Source organism: Gallus gallus, chromosome 8, assembly GCF_016699485.2.
Source record: "Gallus gallus isolate bGalGal1 chromosome 8, bGalGal1.mat.broiler.GRCg7b, whole genome shotgun sequence".
NCBI classification, from domain to species: domain Eukaryota; kingdom Metazoa; phylum Chordata; class Aves; order Galliformes; family Phasianidae; genus Gallus; species Gallus gallus.
Genome location: NC_052539.1, coordinates 1992797 through 2019318, shown reverse-complemented (window position 1 = coordinate 2019318; position 26522 = coordinate 1992797). Strand labels below are relative to the sequence as shown.

General features: G+C 37.7%; 2 long non-coding RNA genes and 2 other non-coding genes across 8 annotated transcripts in view; 1 reads left to right on the top strand and 3 right to left on the bottom strand.

Annotated features, from left to right (window-relative positions):
• The window catches only part of LOC107053920, a 265589-nt gene that overhangs the window by 4040 nt on the left and 235027 nt on the right, over positions 1 to 26522 (top strand). The gene's annotated exons all lie outside the window — the stretch shown is intronic.
• LOC121113415 overlaps positions 14998 to 26522 on the bottom strand; it is a 63716-nt gene continuing 52191 nt past the window's right edge. For 2 of the 4 annotated variants that reach the window (XR_005861851.2, XR_005861850.2), the window contains 3 exons: positions 15929 to 18837; positions 15776 to 15847; positions 14998 to 15691 (listed from right to left, as the gene is read on the bottom strand). This is a non-coding gene — a long non-coding RNA (uncharacterized LOC121113415). The remainder of the gene's footprint in view (positions 15692 to 15775; positions 15848 to 15928; positions 18838 to 26522) is intronic. The other 2 variants (XR_005861853.2, XR_005861852.2) reach the window with 2 other exon arrangements.
• On the bottom strand, positions 15534 to 15622 carry MIR181B1 (microRNA 181b-1). Its single transcript, NR_031443.1, has one exon. It is a non-coding gene; the product is annotated as a microRNA 181b-1 (primary transcript).
• On the bottom strand, positions 15708 to 15811 carry MIR181A1 (microRNA 181a-1). Its single transcript, NR_031442.1, has one exon. It is a non-coding gene; the product is annotated as a microRNA 181a-1 (primary transcript).

The following is a 26522-nucleotide window of genomic DNA, read 5'->3' as shown; positions in this document are numbered from 1 at the left end:
TTGAGGCTTCAGACTTGAATTTGCATACTCTGTTGAACCTGAAGTTTATGATTAATTCAACTTGAAAATTGAGCTTTTTCTGAATCTTGCACAACATGAAGTTGGTTTAGCTGATATATTAAAAGCAAATAAAACAAAAAAAATGCTATCTGTATTTTCTTTTCAGCTTTGTTGTTGGTGTGCATTTTCAGACATTTTTTTGTTGGTAAACTTATTTCAGGAATATCTATCCTCCAATGAGATCTTAAAATATGTTTTAAGAGTGTTACACAATTACTCTGTTTCCCAAATTAACATTCTGCACCTGATGCAACTTCTTTCAGTAGACCTTTTTCAGATGGGTTTGAAGCTTGTTACCATATTGTCTTTGTTAGGAGGTTTTACGGCCTATTTATAAAGCTTAGAAATTCTCCCCAGAATGAGAACTGCTGGCTTTGTCACCTCTTGCTGCTTATAAGGTTACTGAAATAGCTAGTGAGCTCTGTGTGTCTGAGTGCTATTGGTGTTGTGATGGTCTGTGCAATGCTTTTGTTTTGAATGGGGCATATATAGCAGAAGTATGCATTAGGCCACTTAGCAGTGTTTTGTGCCAGGTTCAGTCAGCACAGCTGACACCAGTGCAGGCATGCCTGCTTGCACCTGGGGCTGCCCTTGCAACTCGGCAATGAATAAAAGGTGCTCCAAGATTAACATCATGTTCTGTGTACATCTGGAGAACTTCACGGCTCCTGCAGTGAGATAATATGCAAGAAGCACGTGTGATAAATTCTGCATTGCAACCTGGGATCTAAAAAGCTTGCTTAGATCTGATTTTGTTATTTTTTGTACATTTAAATTTCAGAATGTTAAATAATTGCCTGCTTTTGCTTTACTTCCTATGGAAGCATGTTGATTTGTCAAAGCAGCCATACCTGGAATCCCATGTTTGTTGACTATTTAAGCTAAAAAAGCAAACTACCCAGTGAACAAGGAATGGCATTAACCAAGTTCTAAATTCCACTTTGCTTTTCTGCTCACGTTTTGTGCTTTTTGTGTCTTTGACCACTTTGTGCATTTGTCATCTGCACAGATTTCTGTTCTCTATTCCTACACTCTGCCATTCGAGGGTTTCCGTACAAAAAACATTTAGGCAGAATATTAAATTGGCAATTACGCATCAGGGAAAAAACATTTTGCAGAAGCAGTGATGAAAGAAGTACTACTAATCTCATTTCACTTTCCATTTTTAAAGTAAGTGTAACAGCTCTGGAATGAGACTGAATAGGATATTTTCATCCTTACAGTGGAAAGAAAGCAGAGCATCCTGCCGTGCTTTCAGTACCTGAGAAATTACCTGGGTGGAACAAAAACAGTGGATCCTCTGAGCCAGAGGAATGGTTTATTTATCTGCGAATGATGCTTGTTTGTCTGTAATCACTGCTTTATTACTTGGATTTTTCTAAGGTGCCTGAGTTGGGAGTTAAAAGTGAAGACGTGATTTACATAAATCTAGTTGAACAAACTACACGCAAGTCTTCTGTCTTGTGTAGATTACTGTGGTAGTTGAAATTATCTTGGAAAGCGATCTTCTATTTTATTTTCCCCCATACTTTGTTATCATACCATCTGATTTCATTCTTTATCTAAAACTTTAAATGTGGAGTAGATTCATGGCTGCCTGCAGATAGCCCTGTGAGGCATGTTTCCTTGCTGCTTCATGTCACTGTTGGAAGCTTAGGTCACTCTTACAAGAGCCTTTGATATTCTGACTCTTTAAAACTAGCAAATACAGAAACCAAGTTAATTTTGGCCAAGCTGCCCTCACAGTGAGCCTTGAACTGTATTCATACTAAACTAAATTGAAGGGATTAAAAATGCTGCTCTGAATCACCTTGTGCTGTGCCACCTCCCCTCACCATTCAGAATGCACACTTAAAGCTTAACAGGTGCTGCATGGTTTCAACTGCTGCCTTGGATTTTGAATAAAGATTTCTGCAGGAAGAGACTGGAAATTGCTAGAAGAGAAAGTGGAAGAGTTCTATGTCCTTACATTTTGGTTGGATCAGATGTAATAGTTTTTGCTACGCAATGCTTACTTTCTCTAAAGAAAAACAGTTCTGCCTTTTAATGTGGGTGTTGATTCTTGTGATCCCAGAGGTACTGCATTTCTCTCTGGGAGGAAAGAGGCTACTGCAGTCCTCGGACCTTCATGGTGACAGGAAGGGCCCTCCCTGACAGCAACAGTAGGGACAGCTGAAGCAGGGGTGCAAAGGGAGCAAGAAAGTAACTCAGTTTTGTCTAAGTTCATTGTGCAGCAATAAAGTGGCAGTTTGTCTACTGCCAAATTTTCTTTTATTGGTGCCCAGAGAAAGTTAACATGGTTACTATCGCCGCACAATCAGTTTGGTGAATGGCCCCAGTGACATCTAATAAAAACGGAACAAATTGTAATAAGTTCTTTGCAATATAATTAAATACTGCTTAGCATAAGGCTTTGGAATCTTCCAGTTATATATGTGCATCAAAAGCACAGATGTCAAATAAAGCTGGATTTTTCAGCTCACTGGTTGAATTAAAGCAGTTGAAATGAACAGGGAGAAATGGTTTCAGGACAAACCCAACCAGATGGATAAAGGTGGGGGTTAGCTTTCCCATCAGTTTCTTTTGGGTGAATGTAAGTTCCTGGTTTGATGTGAATGTTTTACCTTAAAAATTATTTTATACTGGTTTGGTAAATATTAAAATATATATATTTCTTTTGAGAGGAAAGAAATTCAGTGTTTTTATTTGAAAATACTGAAACAAATGTCTAAAATTCCTTCTTGCCCAGTGTTTTGGTTCAGGTTCAAGGTCATGCAGCTGAACAGCAAATCACAAAAGGCATGGCATTATGCAAAAACATGATTAAAAGCACTTAGGACTTATTCATTATTTTATTAAGTGGATGGAGAATGAAGTTTGATTGCTATACTAAATACTTTAACTTGCTTATTGCATGTTTGACTTCTCTCATATGTTCATCAAGACTGATCTGAGAGAAGTGTGATTTCTAAGTTTGTGAGTTGCTCTGAACGTCAGCTCTGTCCGTACCAAATAATACAAAGAATGAACTGGTGATACATCTTTATTTTAATTTTTGCTAATGTTTCATTGGTGGGAATTGAGATTTCTGCCTCAGTATTCTTTTAAAAAATTTATTGAGCTACCAAATCACTGTCTCTTCCTTATATTGTGTACAGCAATATTAGATTTGGAAGTATTCATTTTTTATCTCAAATAGAATTTTTGATGAGAAGAGCCGTGTTCAATCTTTCAGATCAGCAGAAATAGCCACTGTAATTCTAATTCTGGAGTCTCTCTTGGTTAGATGAGAAAGACAATACTCATGCACGCTGGTTCATGGAGCTATTTTGATTTCAGTCATAAGGCTTCACAGGCAGATGCTATATATTCTCCATTTACCTAGAAGATGATGTGTGTGGACGTTTGGAAAGTTAGTGCTGTGGTTACTGTACTGAATCTTGTAAGGGACTCTGCAAATAGGGATGGAAAAGAGCCACACAGACTGTTTCAAACGGTGGTAAATACTGTGGTTTTGCCTGAGCATATTTTTGACTTTCTAGATGAAAGTAGAACGTAAGATTGCTGGAAGGCAGAAGTTGTTTTTTATGAACTCTAACAGTTGGGAGTGGGGCTCAGCTGGACAGTTGGACAGGACAGTTGGCTCAAGAAACAAAAACTGAGATGAAAAACATTAACTCCTCTGGAGAGCATCTTTTGTCACTTGCAAGAATTCAAGTGCTGTCATTGTTTATGTGTTTTCATGTTCTTGCCAAGTTTTCATGTTTTCATGTAGAAAGTAATAGCATCCTGACTCACGATGTCATTGGACAGGTAACTTTAACATAGTACTTGAAGGGGCTGAAAGAATGTATCCAGGTACTGCTACAACCTGCTGTCTACAGCCTGTGGGGTTTTACAGAGTATCATTTCAGAATGAGGATAAACCTTTAGTGTATATAGAAACATGACAAAGCAAAGAGTTGCTGTAAGACGTCTAATTTGAAAACATCAATAACAACTCAAAATATACTGACTTAAATGAGGGACCAAATCAGTAAGCAAAACTTTTGGGTTACCTTGATTCAGCAGCATAGAAAACCTCACTCTGAGACAGGATGAATAACTGTGTGTGAACATAGCTTTCTGAGTGTGTTGGCAGCAATGGGATGTTGGTCTTCGAAAAATCCACCCGGAAGCAAACCATTTCAATAAATAAGAGCGATGAAATGTGTAAAGATTTAATCCAGAGTTTGGCTACGAAATGACTAGTTGTTATTTGCCAGGATTCACAATGCATTTGAAACAATATTTTCCTTCAAAACAACGAAACCCTTCAACTTGAAAAAGATCCACAAAGAGGAGAAAACAGCAGTTGCACAAGCAAGTTCTGGTCTTGTTTTTGACCCTTCTTAACAGTCAGCTCTCATTGCAGTATTAGAAATAAAACTCATTCTCAAAATGGGGTAGAAAAGATTATTTGTATACATAACCAAATATCTTGTTGGGGGGGTAGAGGGCTAGACAGACTTGTTACCCTGTTTGTAAGGGTGTAAGTGCAGTGATAGGTGTCACCAGCGGGTGATAATGTGCAAGTTTCACAGTGGTTTAAAGAGAAGTGTAAAAGTGAGTTATCTGGTTTTGTAAAACTATCCATGCAGAGACAAGCCCAGCTGGATGTATTTAGTTTTTCTTTTTTTAACTCTCATCTCTTCTTTCTGCATAATAGTTTGCTTTGTACTTCTTTTCTGTCGTCTTCAATACTTCATTTGGCAGAGCCTTTCTACATTTTTCCTCGCTGGAATTTGTCTACCAAGTGCTCTTCTTTCTGAACTGTCAATCTTCCTCCTTCAGTGTGATATGCCGCCTCCTTCTATCATTACAACTTGATCTAATCCCCACTGTCATCCTCTTGTGTCAAGTCAGTGTCCACAGTGCCCGACATTCTTGATCAGCTCTGTGCTGTATCGATACAAGGCTATGTAGGACCTAGCAACAATATATTTCTCCAAACTTACACCATATTAAATGTCACTTTTCCATTTTACTATTGGCCTGCACTGAGAAACTGGGTCATATATTTTTGTCTACAAGATTTTCTTCACTTCTGTTATATTGCTGCTCAAGTAATTTGTCTCCTTTACTGGCAAGTATCCTGTGCTTACAGTGTCAATCATCTGTAAAGCACTCAGGTTTTTCTCTCAAAACTCTTCCAAAAAAAAAAAAAAAAAAAAAGGCAGGAAATCTGTTCTTCCAAGGAAAGATGTACAAGTTGCAGCTTCAAGAAGGACAGATGATGGCTACAAATTAAAACAATCTTTCCCACCTTTAAGAACTGTGAACAGAGTGAGAGAAGTCACAGAAGTATAGGTCCTGGAGTTAAATTGCTTGAATTAATATTGAAATGAAGAGTCCAAAGTTTTTTTTCTAACATCTTGAAATGTGAAAAGAGTAAGAGTCACCATGGACTTCTAAGGAGCAATCTGTCAAATTAATTTCCTTTACAGTGGTGTCCCCTAGAATTCATGGAAGGTAGAGAAGCAATAATTACTATCACAATATTAGTAAGGTTCAAGGTAGCTGCCAATTATTAATTGTCCAAATGGAAAGCTACTGAATGGTAGTATGCATGGTTCTGTCACCTTTCAACAACTTCAGTTAGAGCCTGCTCAAGCATCTTTACTTGATTTACAAATAACAGTTTTGCATCAGTAAACCAATGGTTTGGGTTGGAAGGGGCCTTTAAGATCATCTAGTTCCAATGCCCTGCTATAGGCAGGACACCTCCATGTAGACCAGGGTGCTGGGCAACATAGTGGGGAAGTTGTGGAAAGTATCTGAAGGTTTCTATTGTAGTCAGCATTCCTACAGCATCATCTGAATTATAAAATCTAAGATGTGGCATTTTCAGAAATGTGGCTCCATTGTATATAGAGCCTAAAAAGGTTACTGAAAATCATCAGGGGTGTGCTTTGAAAGAATCAAAGTGCTTTGACAGAGCACAAATAGGAAGGGGAAAACTTGTTTCCTCTGCTGGAGGGGACAAATAATGTAATGGAATTATAGCATGAGAAACTGAGACGGTAGGATGGACTGCTACAGATGTCTGTGTATGTTTAGCTCTGTAAGCTTTTAGGAAGAACCTGGACAAATATCCGTCAGGCATAACTCATGTATAGGTGCTTCTGTGTTGGCCTAGGTGGGTAGAATTGATACATCATCTCGAATTCCCTTATGATTTCAAAATTCTGTATGCTGTTAAAAATGTAGGTTAATGTAGAATTATTTCAGCTGAAAACAGTTATATACATTATATATGTGCAGACTACAAGGGAAAACTGTTATTAGCTCTTCTGTGGGTATGGTTTGTTTACTGGACTGGATTAAGTATCCCAAACTAATATTATTTAACTAGTATTTTTCTCATCTGAAGATAACACAAAAGAATCCTAAAGAATAGTGATGTAATAATTAAAGAGAGAGCATAAGAAGAACTGATACTAGTGGCTGTCTCAGTAGGAGTGCATTTCACATCTGTTATTTATGATGTGAAGTGCCACTGGGGACAGATCCAGTAACTATGTACATAGTAATACCTTTAATTAGAGTAACTGAATAAATATTGCACACAGGCTTTAGGGATCTCGTAAAAGTTTTACCCCATGTTGAAGAGGAAATTGGTGCAACTAGAGAATGATAATTCCAACAGGAACCATAAACTGGGAAGTTATCTCCTCACTTCTTGTGCACTGATTTTTGCCATACTTATAGGTAGACTTAGGACTGTTATGTGACCTTTCTGAAAACATATTCCTGTGAACTTACATTTAAGAATTGCTAGTCAAATGACAAATGTCAGATGACCTCCTGCTACCGCTATGCATATGCCAAGTGGGTTTTTGGCTTTCTACATCTCAGTTCTTTTGTAAGCACCACAGAGACTAGGTTATTGGAGCAGAAAATATCTTTACCTGAGCCCATGCTGCCTGACTTCTGGACTGCACTGCCTGAGGTACCGAGTTGAAGCTTGGTGGTATGAAGGCTTTGAAGTTAAAGCATAACAGCCTCTTTGTTTTCCCTGTTTTCCTTGCCATAAAGAGCACATAACTGTAGTGGCAGAGTTCAGTGAATAGTTGCTTTACATGGCTGCCCATTGCAACACCTGCTGGCGGCTGAGGGTGACACTGCTGCAAATATCTACCCATGGCACAGGAGTGGACACAGAAACCTTTTGTTCAGCCTCTTGCCTTATAATAGTCAGAAATACACGTGTGGTAGGTTGCATTTTCCTCTTTCTTGAAGCCAGTTTTTCCATGTACTTAAGCCAAAGCAGTACTTGCTGATGTTAAGACTGATTTTCCAGTTCAGTACTTTAGAAGGAGGTATGAAAGTGCCTTACTGTGGGCTGTAGGCACAGTTAGGGGGACAGTGTATTTTAATAATCTACAGCAGTTGATTGTGCCTTGCAGCTTGTCTAGCTTAATGCCGGTGTGTCAGGCTCCCAAAGGAAAGACAAATTGCAATTTTAATGTTGGATGGAAATTTTGGCATGGTTGTTGCAAATTAAGGACTTCATCTTGAATGTTGAAATTGGGCAAGGTAATAGGGGTGTTAAAATGACAAAAAAGAAAAAAAAAAAAAGCTAAGTCTCAGTATTGTTGGTGGGCAAAAGAAAGTATATCTAAAACGGTGGAACCCTGGTAAGCTCTGCTGTGAAACCACTTGCATGCCTTACAGACGATGGCTTTATTAAGCTGGATTAAGTTCTTCCTGTGCCTTGTTATTTGCATATCAGTTCATCACTATCATTCCTCTGATGCACAGAAATGAAAACCAGGTGCTTCTTTAGAACATCCTTAAATTCCTCAGTCTATTTTAAACATTTTTCATCCTTGAAGAACCCATTACCCACCAGATTTTTTTCTTAATATGAATTTCCAAATTGTAGACTTGAAAGAGGGGGGGGAAAAAAAACCCACAACAAATTTCCAAATCTGCATTTTGCTCTTGAAAGCTTAATCTGAAGCAACACTGGTGTCTATTTACATGAAATGTAGACCAAAATTTTATTAAAAATAGAAGCTTAGCACTCATTGCAGTATTTTATTATCTATGGTTTAGTTTTATTAATAGTTGTGATTTCTCTTACCAAGGAAGTTGTTATTTTGGTAATAATAAGGAAAAAAATATACATGTATAAATAAAACTTGTAACCTGGGAAGAAGGGGTGAAAAGTAGGTCAGTCCTTCAGTCTGACGTTTAGGTACATCTTAAAGATTTTCCTCTGCAGTGATTTGCTGATCCACTTATTCTTGATGTCATAATCCTTAAATTTATAATCCTCAGTGATAGTTAATGATTGCTAATATGTGTAATTTTTCTTCACCCAGTGTTTGCAGCACTGGTGATATGCTCAGTCACGTGTTTGTAAATGGCTGTCTGTTTCAGAAATATTTAAAGTGTATCTAATTTAATTACCAAACAGCAAATACACTGTGTGCAGAAGTCAGTGACCTAGAATATTGCCTCTAAGCTTTTGAGCATGGCTGATAGTGCAGTGATGTAAAATGACATGAAAGCTGAAGACATAATTGCTCATTGCGAATCTTTTTTTCAGTAGCTAACATTCATCTGAAGATGAAAAGTGACAGTTATGTATTTTTGGCAATATTTCCCTGTAGGAAGGGAACATGCAACCTACTTATTTTTGCTACTGTTAGGGCTGACTCAAAATCATAGTCATAAAAAGTTTATTTACTAACATTATGGACTGAATTGTTGAAGTAGTCTCTACTTGACTAAGTAAAGCCCTAAATCACTACCCTAAGTACACAGTTGTGCAAAACATCATAGGAGATAATTGCAGGAGCAGATGCTGATTCAGAGTATCCACAATAAATTAAAACAACAACAAACAAACAAAAAAACCCCACAAAAACAACAGTGTAGCATCCAGAATTCAGATGCTGCTTTTGAATATCTGGCTGCACAAAACTCAGAAATGCCATCTGGTGACAGCTTTACCTTCTATGCAGATTCCATCAGACAGTGACTGCACTCATGTTCCCATTGCTTGCAAATTTACACTTGTAGCTGAAGGAAATCATACATATGTGAAAACTTGGAATGCAGCTAGTGAGCAACCTTTAAAAAGAGATGACAACATGTAGCAGCCAACAATTTAGAAGTGAACATAAACCCTTTTTGTGCTTTTAAGCACATATTGCGGTGTTTTGTGCTTGGAAGTTACAGGCTCTGTAACAGGCTGTACAGGCTCTGTACAGGTTCAGTTGTACACTGTTGACTGTTGTATCTTCTGTCAAGAAAAGGCTGTACGACCTGTCATCAGCCTAGCAACCTACCAGTTTCTTTTATTCACAATGCAGGGATTCCAACTATATTGCTCAACAAATTAGGTGAGCCTGTTAAAACTTCATCTTGTTTGGAGAATAGTGAGCACAAGTGCCCTATGGGCTCCAATGTGACAAACTACTAATGTAGTCTTATTGATTTGGGGATCCAAGTCCCGCTTTCAGCTGGAACATAGTTTATTTTCCTCATCAAAGTAGAGAAGAGCCACTAGTTCTAGATGTTAATGGAACTCGAAATCAGTTGCAAAGGTATGCACCTAGAATCTAGCTAAAAATACCCTTGTGGGTATGCATGCCACAGGCTTGGATTATTAGCAATAGATGCAGTAGCACTCCCCAGAATCTCAGTACAAGGTTTAAAGAAGTGAGGTTTCCACACAGATAAGTCTCTTTAAGGAGAAAGAAAACCTCTAGGTTTTCTTTTTAAGATATGGAGTGTCTTAGCTACCTGTGTGCATCCATGAAGATGTTGATAGGATGGGTGGTGTAGGATCTAGTTGGAATAGCAATACAGAGGAAGCAGAGAAAAGTTCAATATTTTCAGTATTTTTTTTTAATTGACTCTTAACAGTCAGTTTTTGGTATTCATTTGAACAAACCTGTGGCTTGCTCATCTTACTCTTGATGTGTGTTTTCTGGTTCCAGAAGGCACATCCAGGCAGCAGTTAGAAGTCTTTGTACATAAATCTGCAGTGCCTGAAACTTTGCTGAAAATGATCGTCTCTTGTAAAGGCTGATACAAATCTGAAGTCAGAGCTTAGTTCTAGGCCAGAGAAAGGTGCTGCTAGGCACCCTGAGGAGATGGTTCAGGATTCATAAAATCTGGATATTGTGACAGAGAATAATTTGAAGACTCGGTGATTTTTTTTTTTTTTTTTTGCTTTGGCTTTTTTTAACCCTCTCCTCGGTGAATGGTTTAGTGTTACTAGCTCTGTATAGAAATGATGGAAACTCAAGTAAAGAGCACAGTGTTAAGGGAGGAAGGAAACAAACTGCCATTGCTTCCAGTATGTACACTCGTGCTGTGGGAGCCATCTTTAGACAAAAATATGCTGTCAGTTCTTTGCCACCCACGTACCTCAAGATACATGAAGTGAAGGAGACCGTCATGTGGTGGCAAAGGCCAAATTATCATAACGTGGGTGTTATATTTCTGCCCCAAAATACTCTATGCATGTTGTGTTTTGAAATTCTGTATTTGTACCTGCAAAACTGTAACCTGCAAGAATGGAGGAGTTAGGTGTCCGAGTGCTGTGTCCACGACCACCCACAGCAGGTAGAAATGCTCTTTCTGTAGGTAGGAGTGATTGCTTTTCAAATATCTGTTCTTTTGCTTCCCTCCCTTCTTCCAAAGAGTGACTTTTACCTCTGACTGCATTTCTAGTGTAGGATGTGCAGGACTGTGCTGCTTTTATATCCCTTGCATGTTTGTTTGTCAAACCCTCACACTGTATATAGTGGTGTAATTCCACTGAAATCAAAAGTATGCTGACTAAAACCAGCGGAGAACCTGAATTCACTAGTTAGCAAACCACAATCCATGTGAACTTCTGGAATATTCTCCCGAAATTGTTTTGGAGATGTATGGATATCTTCCTGAAGAGACTCCACTTTGCTTACGATGTTCTGTAGACCACAGCTGGCCACTATCTTTGAAGCACTGCTTTTCCCTGTTGCCTTCCACAATTACAACCTGAAGGTCTGTCTGAAAGTTCTTTTAGTTCTAGTATCTGTTTAGCTGTTTGTGCTTCCCTAGTCTGCAGGGCGGTGGGGGCAGTAATTTCATTTTTTTGTCAGTGTGTTAACCAGGGCCATATTGATACAGGATGGTGAAGTGCATGGCATTTAAATGTAAATATATCATCTTGAACTCTAGGCTTGTTATGGCTCATTATTTGGAGGCGAGCACAATAATTAGCACAGGGTGTACTTTATGTTAATTAGGAGTGTTTTACACATCAGATGGTGATGTTGACTTTAGAGGGCAACCACCTGGACTCATCTCCTGCTAGCTAAAATTAATATTTGTGTATCTTTTTTTTTGCTTCAGTGTTTCAAAAAGTCTATGATAAAGTATTTTAACTGTTTAATTACTAAATAGCATTTCCAGGCAATCAAATAGCTTAATAGCATGTGATTATTGCAGTAGCTTGCCATTAATTACAGGTGATATCACAGTTTAAATAGCGTATATATACTGCAGTTTATTTTGAGTGCAAGTTCTCCTATCTTAATGGCCAAGAGAATGCTATTTTCCAGGTACCTTGCCTCTTTGCCAGTTCTGTTCTGAACTGTGGTATCATACAACTGCGGTATCTGGTCCGTTTTGGACTTGTCTTTTCATTGTCAAGACCTAGAGTAACATTTCTAATAGAGAATAATGAAAACAAACAAACAAAAAAACACTGCACAATAAGTTACACTTTCAGGTCTCATGATAGCCTATTTACAAACTTGATAGGTAATTCTTTTATTAAAACAATAAAAAAAATACTAGGGCTAGCTTGGGCGCTACTGTATCTCATGGAACAAAACCAGGAAAAGTCTATGTGTTGTATATGCGTGTTCTGGCTCTGGCTGCAGAGCTAGGGGATTCAGTTCTGATTTACTTGTCAAGTATAGACAAAATTTCTGTTGTAATTCATGGCTTCTGTGGGTTGGAGCTCCTACCCCTGGATCTTTCCTTATATTTTTTCAGATGTATTTTTTTCAGATGTAAACCTACAAGAAGTCTCTAATTAATTCCTGTGAAAATATGACCACGATGCTGTAATCAATGGATGTTGCAGAAATTACGTAATAGATAAAAAAAAAATGGCAAGTGTTGCATTTCAGGGGGATGAAATAACCTACTTCAAATTAGGAAAAAACTTGTGGACACTAATATATCTGTGGAATAAAGTTAGATAAATTTAAATGTGTTAACTGTGTGGTGCCATTACAAATGCTATTTTTGGCTGAAAATGATCAGCAGTTCCTTGTAAAATAGGGAGACATCAGACTACTTCAGCTAGCTTTGGCTGGGCTATTTGGAACACAGTCTGCATTTCTGGCACTTGTGCTAAAAGAGGAAGCTCAGGAAGACTAATTTTTTTTTGAAGAAGTTAAGAGAATTATACAGAAGAATAGAAGAAAGTGAGGGCAAGATACAGATATTAATCTGGAGTGGATGATAACTCTAGAGAGAAAAAATAAATATCATTTGATTAGGAAAAAGGGGCGATCAGCAAGAAGGAAAATACGGTTTTCATGTCAAAATTACAATACTCCTTCTTCCAGTGTAAGACGCATGGCTCGAATGCAAGATCTAGATACTACTTCCAGTTCAGACTACTACATACAGATACAAACTATTTCTATATTTAACTTCTACTGTATTTCTTCTCTTTACCATCTGTAAAGCAAGAAATGTTATTGTGGTGTTTTTAGTCTGCTCTGGACAGTGTAATGTTTTCATTTTGCTGTAGTCCTGAATCACGTATGGTTTTCATAGGTATTCATTGTGTTGTAGTTTGAAAGGTAAGGTGGAATGTCTTTCTGTGCTTGGTAAACAGGAGTTAGAGGCTTGACGCAGAAACTGCTGGATCTGAACTGCTTTCACCCATTTTGCTCCAGAAGTCAGGAAAAACAGAACTATGTCTGGAGTTAAGTAAAACCTCAGTGACTCCAAACTTAGCAGCAACCACTTGGTACTGCCTCTCCTGTTTCAAGCACAGTATTGTGGACACTGGGAAACTGTGACTGAGCTGTGTGTGGAAAGTATGTTCCTTCTCCTCCTCCTTCACTGCTTTGAAACTAGTGCTCCTATTATGTCAAGGTCCATTACATTTCCTGTAATTTTGATATGCTTGACCTAAAAATATTGTTGTGAGTGAATTATTTACAGTGATACCAAGGAGCAATTTTCTGGAAGGTCTCTGTAGCCCACGGATACTGTATTGAGCATGGATGTATCATATTAACAACAACAACAACAAAAAAAAAAACTAACAACCCTGAAAATGACCAAGGAACTTCAGTTTCACAGCTACTGTTGCTGAATGGGGATCACTTTTGCTTCATTATGTAAAGGATGTGTGTGAAAAGCAGTCTCTCTTATCAGGTGTGGTATTGCTTTGCCCATGAGCATCCTGTAAATTAATGGAGATATAAAATTATCAAACTGTATGAAATAATGTGTATTTGTACACTATGGAGATTCTTAATCTTGATATGAAAGCGTGATTATGGCTTCAATGGCTTTAAGCTGCGCCATGGAAGGTTCAGGCTGGACGTTAGGAAATACTACTTCTCTGAAAGGGTGGTCAGGCACTGGAATGGGCTGCCCAGAGAGGTGGTGGAGTCACCGACCCTGGTGGTGTTCAAAGAGTGATTGGATGTTGTGTTGAGGGACATGGTTTAGTGAGAACCATTGGTGAAGGGCGAATGGTTGGACTGGATGATCCTGTGGGTCTTTTCCAACCTTAGCGATTCTATGATTAAAATCACTGACACAACTTACGCAAGGCAACAATATTACTGTAGATATTTTCTAAAAGGTAAAACATCTGTGCATTTTGAGAGAGTGCCATCAACCCCTCACCTTCCCCCCTACCCTATAACTAACCTTTTTCTTGCACTGGATCCTGTGTCCCTACAACAATTGTATTGTTCAACCATTATCAGTTGCAGTATGGTTTATTTTTGTATTTTCTTCTGTTGTGCTTGAAGGTGATAACATGCTAGGATGCTGGTTCTTTCCACTGCTGCTTAATTCCACAAACTTCAGTAACATCTTCAGTGTTTATTAATGCATAACACAATTAAGTCACGTTAGTAAAAGTAATAAATGCAGAAATTAGGCAAGTATGAAGTAGCTGCAACTGAACATGTAAGTTTGTCCTTCTAGATAGAATATATAACTTGCTTGTATTGTGATCCATATATATAATTTGATAGTTATTCAAGTACTCATTGCTGTGTAGAAACGAGTGAACTTTAAGATAGAACCTAGGGTTCTCTATGCAGTGTCGCTGAGAAGTCACGTATCCATAGCCACTCCTCCTATTAGTACTTAACTGCTGCCCCTGGCCTCAGTACATTCTGTAGATTATTTGGTAGTAAATATCAGAATGAAAAAAACAACGCACTTCTTTCAGCCATTGATTTTAATTCAGTAGTGTGCCTCTCTTTTCATTAAAAATTCAGTTATTCAAATATAATCTTGCATGTGATTGAGGACTGATCTCTTTGATTACTTAAACTGTTATTATTTAGCTAGGCTGTTAATATACGGTTCACAAAGCAGGTACAGATGTTTCCTCCCATGATAGCCCTGATGGTTGTATCCTATTCCAGTTACTGTGTAGATAATCAAACTGAAGTATTGTTAACAGACCCCAGCTTTTAAGAGGGTCTATCAGGAGAAACTAGGAACGTCGTGTGATTTCCTAAATGTTAGAAGCAACTCTACTGCGGAATATTGAAACTGTGCTGTGTGAAGGCTTGCACTTACCTTGGATGACTTCTGAAAGGTAGAAATGTAGGCTGGGCTCTGTTTTTTCCAGCTGGGTTAAACAAAGGTTGTAAGAAAATAAGGACAGAACAGTGAGCTTTAATTACACTTTTATTTTTTCATTAGTGTTAGCAATACTGAGTGTGACACAAGTACCGAAGTTTAGAGTAATTTTACGATTTAACTATTTGATAGTGGGTATACATCTATTTCTGTTACCTGTCCACTAGAAAAGTTCTGGTTTTGTCTTGACAAGTATAGAAGAGACTTCTGTAAACTATTCCATAATACCTAGTTAATTAAGATTTAACATTTAAATACTCTTTCCTCTTATGCGTAGTCCTGAGGAGTACATATATACCAAGTTCTCTATATTATTACTTTTTTCCACATACATACTGAACAAGCATTATTTCAGTTTCAGAGGTGCTGAACCCTGTGAGGGTGATATTCCAGAAAAATGCAGTGCTTTTTTTTTTTAGTCAACATAGTTAAATACATTTAATAACAAAGAAGAGTTAATTGAATATCCTTAACAAATTTTTGACCAGAAAAACGTAACCTATAAGAAATGTCTGTTTCTCACTATTCCTTTCAGAGCTGACATTCCTCCCAAATGCACCTGTAAAATGTGGGGCCACAGTTGCATTCATTGTTCAGTGAGCTTGTCCACATAGTTAAACCCACCGACAGCAATGAATGTTGATTGTGACCTTTTTTGTAAAGCGTGGCAGAGTAGGGGAGAAACCTCATGTGCTGGTTAGGTTTCTATCTTCGGTGTGAAGGCCTGAAAGCATGAAGTAAGGAGGAGGATGGTTAGCTGGAGGGTACAATCAACGGTCGATGGTTTTCACTTAAATTCCAAACTCACCGACAGCGTTGAATGTTCACTGAAGCAACCACTACAAGAGAACTCCATTGACTTGACAGCATCCTTAAATGTCTGAAAGGAGGGGGGAAAATCAAAATTGACATGATTATTTTTATCATACAATTGATGTAATTTCAGTTATTCTTCTCTTACCAGTACCAGCACCCTTCTCTGTCTATCCCATTTCCTTCTTCATGCATGGAGCTGGCAGCTTCTCACATGTCTTTCTATGGAAAGAAAAGGTATTTCATTTATTCAAGCCGTAACTATGTTGTTGGCCATCCAGGCAGAAGTCGATTGATTAATGTTGTCTGTGTTATTACAAAACTGAACTTCATAGCAAACAGAAACATAAGGTTTCACCCGTTTATTAACAGATCCTGCCAAGAATATTGTGAATCAGTGTTACAGTTTATACTTTACCAGTAGAATAAAAATATAAAGTAAGCAGAGTAAAATCTGCCAGTATTCACTTCTTGATGAGTTTACATCGAGGTTTGATGACCTAAATTTATTTTCATGTTTCTTTTTTTGTCTTCAACCTGTTTATATCCAGAACTTGATGATTACAAATTGAAGTGCATAGCAATTTCCACAGTAGCACAAGCTTTTTTTCCAGCATCTATCTGAGCTTTCCAACTAATTTTTCCTTATACTTTTAACTCTATGTATACACATATATTTTTACACACACAACATATAGGGTTACAATTTTAATGTTTTATGGGAAGAAGTGCTGAAGCTGTAGCACAAGGCACAGAATGGTAACACAGGGATTTTTCCTTACTTGTGCTTGTTAGCAATTCTCCTGCAGAAGGTTATTCTCTTGCAGCTTTGTTGGTCTCAGTTCATTTAGTTAGGGCTGCTCTTAGTTTGCTGCACTGAAATGGTAAGTGATTCATTGGATTCTAGGAGTTCCTACTTGTTAAATCTTTTACCAGAGGGCAAGCTAGTTTGTACTCTCTCATTGATTTCTACATTTAAATAAAAATATTTATAAAATATTTTCTGTTCATTTTGTTTAAAGTACCATAAAGGGAGGTAGCACCAAAAGACTTCAGGTCATAAATATACTGCCTGCGTATATTCTTTTTTAAACAAATGCTGTGTCAAGAACTTTGTATCTATTTCTTTCAACAAATTACTCTTCTTGTACAGATAACTGTATTTCTATCAAATATATCTAAAGAACAGAGGCATTAATATACCCTGCTGGAGAACTACAGAAGAATGGAACGTAAATTTCTCCTTTCTAGTAGATTTTTTCTTTTGTTTAGGAATTCCACTGTGATCATGAGTATCTGTGAGTTCTAGTTCCAACCAACTGTGGTGGAGATGTTCTCTCCTCCCTTTATTTGATGCTGGTTCAGCAGCAAGAGTTGTTTGTTGCTGATATCTTAGGTCTGAAGCTTGATTTTTATTTTTCCTTTTTTTTCCCCACTTATTTGTACTGACCGTATCACAATTAAACTCTATGGATGTAGAGGAAGGGTGTTCTTTAGATCAGGGTGAGCTATGAGAGAATAAAACTCTTCAACTGAATAGTCTTTTCTGCATTTGCATCTGTTCAGCATTGTTCTAGCAAAACATATATAGGGTCACTTGTGTTTCCCATATTCCCTGCTGTAAACTTTCCTTCTTTATGCCATTTCTTTCAGTACTTATTCCTACAGTCTTACTCCCTGCTTCCCTCTGTCACATCATATTTCAATATGAGGTCTGACCAGACTGATACCTGGCAGTTAGGATGGGGTGTAAGGGAAAGAGAGGAGCTGTGTAGAGCTCGTGGCTGGATGGATTGCATCTTAAAAGGAATTACTTTCATGGGTTATTATTATTCCCTCCCCACCCTGTAATGGGAAAACCTCAGTATTTCCTTGGTTACCTAGCCGCTGTTGAAGTGGGTTGAAACTTGTAAGTACAAAAACACAAAAAAGTATTCCTGAGCTCCAGCCATCATTCATGATGTGTGCAGGTTATGCAGGGTAAAAATGCTTTCATCTTCTCTCATCTGGTTTTAATTTTAATTTTTTTTCTAAATCCCTTACTGGGCTTAGCTAGCTATTACAAATGCCAGCTTTACTTTAAGTTTTATTTCAGATCTGCAGGCTTATGTGAACATTCAGATTGGATGTATGGTTTTTTTATTTAAGGTTAGTAGGTCATAAATAAACCAAAGCACTTTCCTTGCTGTGAGCAATAGGGTCATGGTGTACAAGAAATATCGCTTTAAAAAAAAATAGGAACCTAACGTGAATTGACAGAGGTACATGAGGAAGTAGTTCGTTGTGTTGCTGTAAAGGCCATAGGGATTTGGACTGCGAGAGCTGCCTGTTTTAGGAATAGATTAGATATCCTGTCTGATGACCTGTACTTAATTTAAGTGACTGCCTTTGCCAGCCCTTCCAGAGGGCAACTGTGTGAAGTAGAGCATCTCATCTTCAGTCCTTTTTCCTCTTCTTGATGGCCTGACCTAAATTGGAGTTATGGGTGTTGCGCTGTACAGACAAACAATTACTTCAGTTGCTACATGAGCTGCATCTTCAGGAACAAATAGTTGAACAAACAGATCTCAGTTCGGGGGGTTTCTTACAATTCTAGATGATGAGACCAGTCTTTTTTTAACTTACTTAGACACTCTACACGGTCTACAGCATCATGGTTTATTTTGTTTTTTCCTTTGCAAGCATTGAATTGCTACTGCAAGGTGGAGCTGAGTTTTTTTTTCTGTAGGCAAACGGTCACATTAAAAAAAAAATAAAAAGACAACTGAAAATTAGGGTTAATACTCCTCTTACAAAGTTATCTCATGGACATAGTTCTTGGCTACTTCTACTTGCCCTCTCCCACAGACTGTCAACAGGCTTCCAGTCATACACTTGGGGACAGGATGTAATGTCATGCGTGGATATATTTTTAATTGTCACTGAAGTGAGTTCCAGTGTGAGTGCCTAAAAGTAACTCTAATGCACATAGGATCAGACTCTGTCAATGTAAACTGGTGCAAGACTATTGCAATCAGTGGCATCTGCCTTTCCACCAGCTGGCACCTGGATGTTCCTCTGGAGAAAAAAAAAAAAAAAATGAAGTAGAATGATCATTCATCAGTTCTTACCATCTTTTTTTTTTCCCTGTTTATCTGAAGCTATTTTTAGATACAACATGAAGATCTAGCATCTACCTTTTACCTGCAGTAAATTAACAGCAATATTAAATCTCACTGTGTATTGACAGTGCTGTGCTTCCATCAAGAGGAGGAATTAAATCCAGCTGACTGTTATTAGAGATTCAATTTATTCATGAATGTCTGAGTTATACGCTGGAAGTAAAGACTCTGTACAGCCATCAAAAGGAAGGTCTTTACCTGACAAAATGAAAAGTGTTCATTTCTTCTTTGATCTTAAAAATTGCAAGAAGAGAACCCAATAACCTTCACTGTAATATAAGACTCTAATTGTGTTATACAAACACTAACTGCAGTTGTTTCTGCAGTTGGTTGAAGTATGGCTTCTAATTACCTCTGCAGTAATGCTAAAGGCCAGTATTTTTCAGCTAGGTGATCAAATGTTTTTGTATTGCTGTCAACCTATGGAAACATAGTTACATGTTTTTAAACCTCTGTTGGAAAAAGATGTTTCAGGGAGTATTTACTGGAGTATAGCCACTTCTGGAGAAGAGTAGCAGCTGTATCATGTTTCAAAGTACTCATGCTTGTCACCCTAATCAGGAGAGAATACTGCAATGGTATGTAATGGTATGGAGAAATCTAAAGCTATGCAGAATTAGCCATGTTCTTGACTAATGGAAAAGAAGGGGAAAATAGCATGGCACACAGGAAATGCTTTTTGGAGGTGAAAAAGTAATACTGTGGCTGTTCTTAAACCAAACCAAAAATTCTGTGATATGCATACGTGTCACAGTGCAGTGTGCAGTCTCTTGGGTTCTCTTGTAGTTCTGCTGGCCCAGAAACCAGTACATCTCCAAGCCTGTAAGCTCACATGCTTGTAGCCATTAACTAGGTTTCTTAACAGGTCTATTTTCCAAAACCTGACTGTGCTTTTGAAGTAAAACCTGTCAAGTAGTATTATGTGTTTACAGGACAGTTTGAGGTAGGATGCTTATTAGCCAGGCTAGTTTAGGAGCAGGGCAAATGTGAGGAGCAATCGTGATATTTGGTCAAAGATTCCACTGTACTTCCAAAAAGAATGTATTTAGGGTTTGAAAATATGCTTTGCTCACCAAAATTTTTACCTGATTACTGTTTCATTAAATTTTGTTATTAAAAACCCTTCCAAATCAATATTTCATGTGATAATCATAAAATCACAGAATTGCCCAGGTTGGAAAAGACCTTCAGGATCAACGAGACCAACCACAACCTTACCATACTGTCATACCAACCCTCTGCTAAATCATGTCCCTGAGCACCACATCCAAACGGTTTTTAAACACATGGTGACTCAACCACCTCCCTGGGGAGCCTATTCTACTGCTTAACAACCCTTCCAGTTAAGAAGTTTTTTCCTGATATCCAACCTAAACTTACCCTGGTACAACTTAAGGCCATTTCCGCTTATTCTGTCACCAGTGAGGAGACAAACCCCACTTTTGGTCTTAAGCACCTTTCAGATATTGGAAGAGAGCAATAAGGTCTCCCCTCAGCTCCTTTTCCCCAGACAAAACAGCCCCAGTTCCTTCAGTCACTCCTCATAGCACATATTCACCAAGCCCTTCACAAGCCTTGTTGCCCTTCTTTGGACTTGCTCCCGCACCTTAATACTCAATGCAATATGATTTTTGTTGGTTTTTGCTTACTGCATTAAAATAACTCAATGAAAATTAATGGCTATTCTTATTTATTAGATCATGGTTGCTTTGTTATGACCTAAATGTACTTTTACATGTCAACAATTGAAGTGGACTCTGCAATTTGAGTATTCCTTCATGTTAGTCTTGTTTGAAAATGTGTTTTTCCAACATGGAGGATTACTGTGCTGGACCTATTAGCTTTGTCTTATATTTAAAGCCAAGAAATTGTTGAGTATATTCTAATACTGCATGCCATTTTCCAGTCCTTTTGGACAACAGTTCTTCATTCTTTGTTACTGGGACACGTTATTACTTATGGAAGATATACACATATTTCTATGTTAATAAATCCATATGCAAACATCTGTTCTTTAGGTCAGTAGATGGAGATTTGTAACTGCTTTTTACATTAATATCCGTGAAGCAATGCTCACCTACTGGCATTGTGCTTAAATTTTTAATATTTTAGAAGCTCTCTCAGTAACATAACTTTGGATTTTTGGTTATTGCAAACAGTCTGGCATAGAGTTCTGAGTGGCCTGTACCCAAGAATGTCTAATAGAAGCTGTAGGATAGATAGGGTAAATGTTACGCATACCATGATCAACTTGGCTAAAACACAAGAGGTTCTGTTAGTTAAACTCTGTACTATGTACTGCTTTTGAAGGGAATTTCTTACCCTCCCCCTGCTTAAACAGGAGCACTTCTCTTATTTGTTGAATCTGAATTGTGTGTAGAGGCCTACATTTTTGTCTCAGTACTACATATTTCCCATGTCATCCTGCAGATAAGATTTGAATGCCAGTAACTGTGAGGCTGTGTTCTGAAAACATATGGTATGTATGGAAACGAAAGGCAATATATGCAAGTTTAAATGTAAGATGTTGGAAAGTAAGTTGTGTATGATAGGATGTGTGCTAAATGCAAAGTTAAAAAAAAAGTTTTCATTCTCTCATTTTGAAATCTCAATATTTATGTTTTTTGCATGAAGATTTTTAAGCTGTAAGTACAAAAATCTTCAGTATCGATCCAGTTCAGCCTTTATTAGAATCCTAGAATCATAGAATTGCTCAGGTTGGAAAAGACCTGAAAGATCATCAAGTCCAACAGCAACCTAACCATACTACCCTAACTCTAACAACCTTCTGCTAAATCATGTCCCTGAGCACCGCTTTCCTTATTTCAAGGAAGGATTTAGTTTTAGGTAGCAAAACTGTGACTGGCTGGTTTTCACCATCGGCTCCATTGTGTTTCCTTCATGGGAAGGGAGACTTGATATTTTGACTCTAAGTTAATAAGTATCAGCGATGGCAACTGAGGTTTCCATAGAATGAACATCTGTCTAAAAATGGGAAGATATTATGTATCACTAAAGGGTAGTGATTTAAGTCCTATCACGAGTTGCCTTGGTCTTTGCCTGCTCCTCCTCCTGATTTTTAAAGGAAGAAGAAAAAATCAAAACCAAACCTTTATCAAAACAGCAGCAGCAAAAAAGGAGAACCTGTTTCAGAGCAGATGATATGACTCGCATATTAAGTTTTCTGGTCTGTTTCTGTACAGTATTTTAGGTTCTTCACGGTGATAATGACATACATATACTCAGAGAAACATGACCAATTCTTTAAAAAACAGTTTTTGTATTTGTGCTTTTAAAATGGAAAAAAATCATTGAAGTTCTCATTTTCTTTGGAGGTGCTGTTTTTTGTGAGAGTTAGCTTTGGGATTCTACATTGCCTGTACTTAACATAGCCAGAACAAAGTGCAGTTGCAACTGGCTTTAAATATCCCATTTCCCCCTCCCCCCCCCTTTTTTTTTGTCACTATAGGAATGGACTGTCAGAATTACTGAATTCAAATAATTATGGTCCTGCTGCACAAAGTTTCTTTTGATCAAGAGCAAGTCATTTGAACCCTAACATTTAGTGGGTAATACTTAGAGCCTCGTAAAAGTGTAGTGATGGCTGATATCTCATAGTGCTTTGAACATGTGAAGTGCTATATAAACAATATAGGGCTATTGCACACAACTCAAGCTATTAGCATTTGAGGCACGCTGCCCCAGGCCCTTAGAGAGGGATTTGTGTCCTCACTGGTTGAGAGACACCTTGTTAGGTTTTGTCTCTGCTTTGTTTAAATATCAGGACCTTCTTATGTAGCATGCAGATATGGAAAATATATACGTGTACACGTTTGCAAATATTATGTATATCACACAGTACTAGCAAAAGGCAGAGGACGTTCAGTTAGAATTGTTATTCTGCAAATGTAAGGATGATAGTATCTGCTTTTCTGTAATTGTTTTGGCATTTTTGTGGGTTTTTTCCTTTGCGAAATTTCTATACGCTGAGGTATTTATTGCTGACAAGCTCAGTATTTTCCACATATACTTTAAAATGAGGTTGTGCTTCAAATTTATCCTTGAAAATAACAGTATGCTTCATGAAGGTTAAACCACAAATTCAAGACTATGTTGAAAACTTCATGGGTGTCTATGTATAAATGCTGATGAAATAATTTTCTTAAGGCATGATTTTAAGTTAAGAAAATGAGGGGCATTTGCTAAACAGGCAATGGAACGTCCATCTATGAGCAGGACATACTGCTCAATTCGGAACAAAGTTTTCTGAGGATTGTTGGAATTGCTGGTTTTGCTTTGTTTTGACTCTCCATTGCATGTTCTGTGTGTTTTGATAAATAAAGGCTGCTGTTTAGGATGCAAAAGATGTGCCTGTCTTGCAGTCATTTCAGTGCACATCCTAGGGCAGTAGAAAGACTTATGGCTATCTTCAGGGAGAAGAGGAAATGCCTTGAAGTCTTTTTATGCAAGTCATTGCTGCGGTTTAAAAGAGCAAAACAGTTTCTGGCCCATAGTTAACGTAATATGCTCTTTGCCTTCTGGTAGTGCAACAGCAGAGACCCTTCTAAAGAAGTGCTTTTTCTGCTTTTTTTTTCCATTATTATTTTTACAGTCTTGAGCTTAATCTTTCAGGCATATTAAATGATGTAAACAAGCTTTGGATTTTTGTTACACAAGCTATGGGTTTGTGTTACTGTTATCTAGGAAAAACCATTCAAAACAAACATGTTATTGACTAAACCCTACAAAGCTCTGAATACAGCATAAGCTCAGACTTGGAAGGACTGGGCACACAGCTGAAATGCTTAGCCTAGCAAAAAACATTGCAGTACAATTACTTGTACTAGATCCAATGATTTACAGCATGGGTGAAGAGTAATCTTACATGTTCATGAAGTTGATGCCTAGTTCACTTACTGTTGTTTTCCTATATATAAAGATCAACACACAAAACACTTGTTTTCTGCTCTGGCAATTGTGTTTTTAGGTATTGTCTAAACAAAGCCCATAACAAAAGTTATAGGATTGCAGGAACTCTTATAAAAGCTTTTTATCTATTTTGTTGAAAATTGGTACACTCATAGTGTTTTTAATTTGTCTGTACTTTTGTGACTGTCCCAGCATCTTCCTCCTTGTCCCTGTTCAGTTCAGCAGCCTTTTGAAAAGCACTTTGTGCTCCAGTGACCACTTTAAACTTTCTACTGACAAAATTAAACTGGACTCTTAATTTATTTTTCCAACAGAAAATGTGAGTTGAAAGTAGTCATTGGCCCAAAAAACCTATGGTGAGAGCAAAGATGATTTTATTAGGAAGGGAGAGTGATGTTTAATCTCTTTTGTCCTTCAGTCCCTTTTTCCTGCTAATTTCTTATATCCTCTTTGCTTTCTCCCCTTTCCCAGACTCCCGGGAAACATCATTCCTACACACTTTCTTGAAGCTCCCATCTTCCAGCCTCACAGCAGTGAGGTTTTCCTTTTTGTAGTTATCTGCTGCAGGACAGAAGAGTAAGCCAGGAGAAGGGGGAGAAAAAAAACCAAGTTTTGGGACCTTGACTGAAACTGATTAATGAATCCAAGTTCTGTCTCTTAAAACTGTGGGAGATGAACTTAAAAGACTGGCAATAAAGTAAATGACAGAATCAGATGAGGGAAAACATGTATAGCCAAAGGATTTGGGGATTATGAAAACATTGCCTTTGCTTCACATGTGCTTGTGTGTGTTTTTAAAAATTCGTGTAAACACACAGCACAAGCAGTAGAATATGATGGGAGAAAAGAGGATTTCTCTTTCTTTTGGAGATCTAAGGCTATCAGATTTATACATCTGTAACATCCAAAAGGCCCAAACATAATAAAAATGTATTTCCACACAACTGAGTCTTGCTCTTTTCTACTTCTGGGCATATTTAAACATCCAGTCTGTACTGGTTAGTAGTATGTCAAAAAAGATTCCAGTGCAGTCAGCACCTTTACGGAGAGCATCAGGTTTAGAGATCAGCCTCTGTAACCACTAAAAATAATAATAAAACCATAATCTATACAACCATAGGGTGACACTGGCTGTTCTGAGAGACTGTGGGAATTTCAGTTGTTCATGATCTTTTGTTTTTGTTGTTGGCTTTTTTTTACATCCTTACCTCATGGTATTTCTAAAACCCTTCTAATGGTAACTGGGGAGTTTAATTCAATAATTAAATACTACGCAGTGTAAAGGTGTTCTATTTGTATTTTTCTTTGGAAAACTCAGGATGAAATTCCATTCAGTGGGAGGGCTCCACTGCTTAAATCCTATGTAAACTCTATGTCTGGACACCTAATGCGGAGACATTAAGCTGGCTTTTAGCAGATAGGGTGAATTTCATTCTTAGTGAATGACCCAGGTGCTAAAAAGCTATGGCTGAAAGTGCTAGGTTAAAAGCACAAGTCAGCTAGGTACATAAATATTACATGGCTACATCTTTAATGGGTTCCTGTCGTAGACATGCTTTGTTTAAAGATTTCCATAACCCTGCTGATTTATTGCACCTTCTCTAGAAGTATGCTGTTAGCAGGAAACTTGGTTGAAGCACTTTCAATCATGTTGGAGGATCGTTATACTTTCACTTGAATAACTAATTAGTTGCAAGAAATTAACCACTGCTGTTTAGCACAAAAACACTTCCAACAAGCGCTTTCGTTTTTGTTAGGGAAAATGACCTTAGGCGCTTGAGGAAGGGGCAGAAAGGAGAAATAATGATCTGGCTGTCTTTTAATTTAACTTTTGTTTTCAATTCAACCTGACAACAAGCAGAGGCAGCATAACGTGGTGCCTTATTCAGACAGCTTAGACTTGGGGCAAGCACGTTTTAATCTTGCCTGTCGCATGAATCTCAAGGCTGACCTCATCCCATTGATTGAAACTGGTTTAAGGTTCCACATACCATCCCTTTAGGCTACGTAAGAGAGGATACAAGACTGACGAAGAAATGAATTACTGAATGGGATGAAAGAAAGAATATAACATGACCAAAGAAAGCATGTAACCAGTCTGTTCTTGTCACCGGATCTCATTTGTCTTGTGAAATGTGGATCATGCTTAACTGACATATGAAGGTCTAGGCTGTATCTTGCATAAGAGTTTAGTATTGTTGTGTGCTGTTAGCTGTTCATAGCATCCCTAATGTAAGATATAGTGAAGCAAGGAATGAGAACTAACAGTAGTCAAAATACTGATTTGCCTCACTTCTGGGGCAAAAAATGCAAGGAAATTTAGGAAAAAATTGTTCCTGAGATCTATTTTCTTCCTAAATGTATGAAAGCACTTCAACAAGAGATTAAATAAGATAAATTGATCATGTTTTTTTTTTTTTCCCTCTGGAGCTTGTATTTCATTCAAACTACTTGAGAAAGACATATATACACAAAAATTTGCAAACTATAAAATGGAAGCTGAAATTATTGTGCTTGTCTGAGTCAGTTCTGTTCTTTCAGTCTTCTTCCTCTGTGCAGAGGCAGTGAATTTCTCAGATTTTTGGAGAGGGAAGTATCCTTCAGTAATGTAAGGGCCAAGGTGAGCAGAAGCTTATTGGTCTTTCTTGCTCT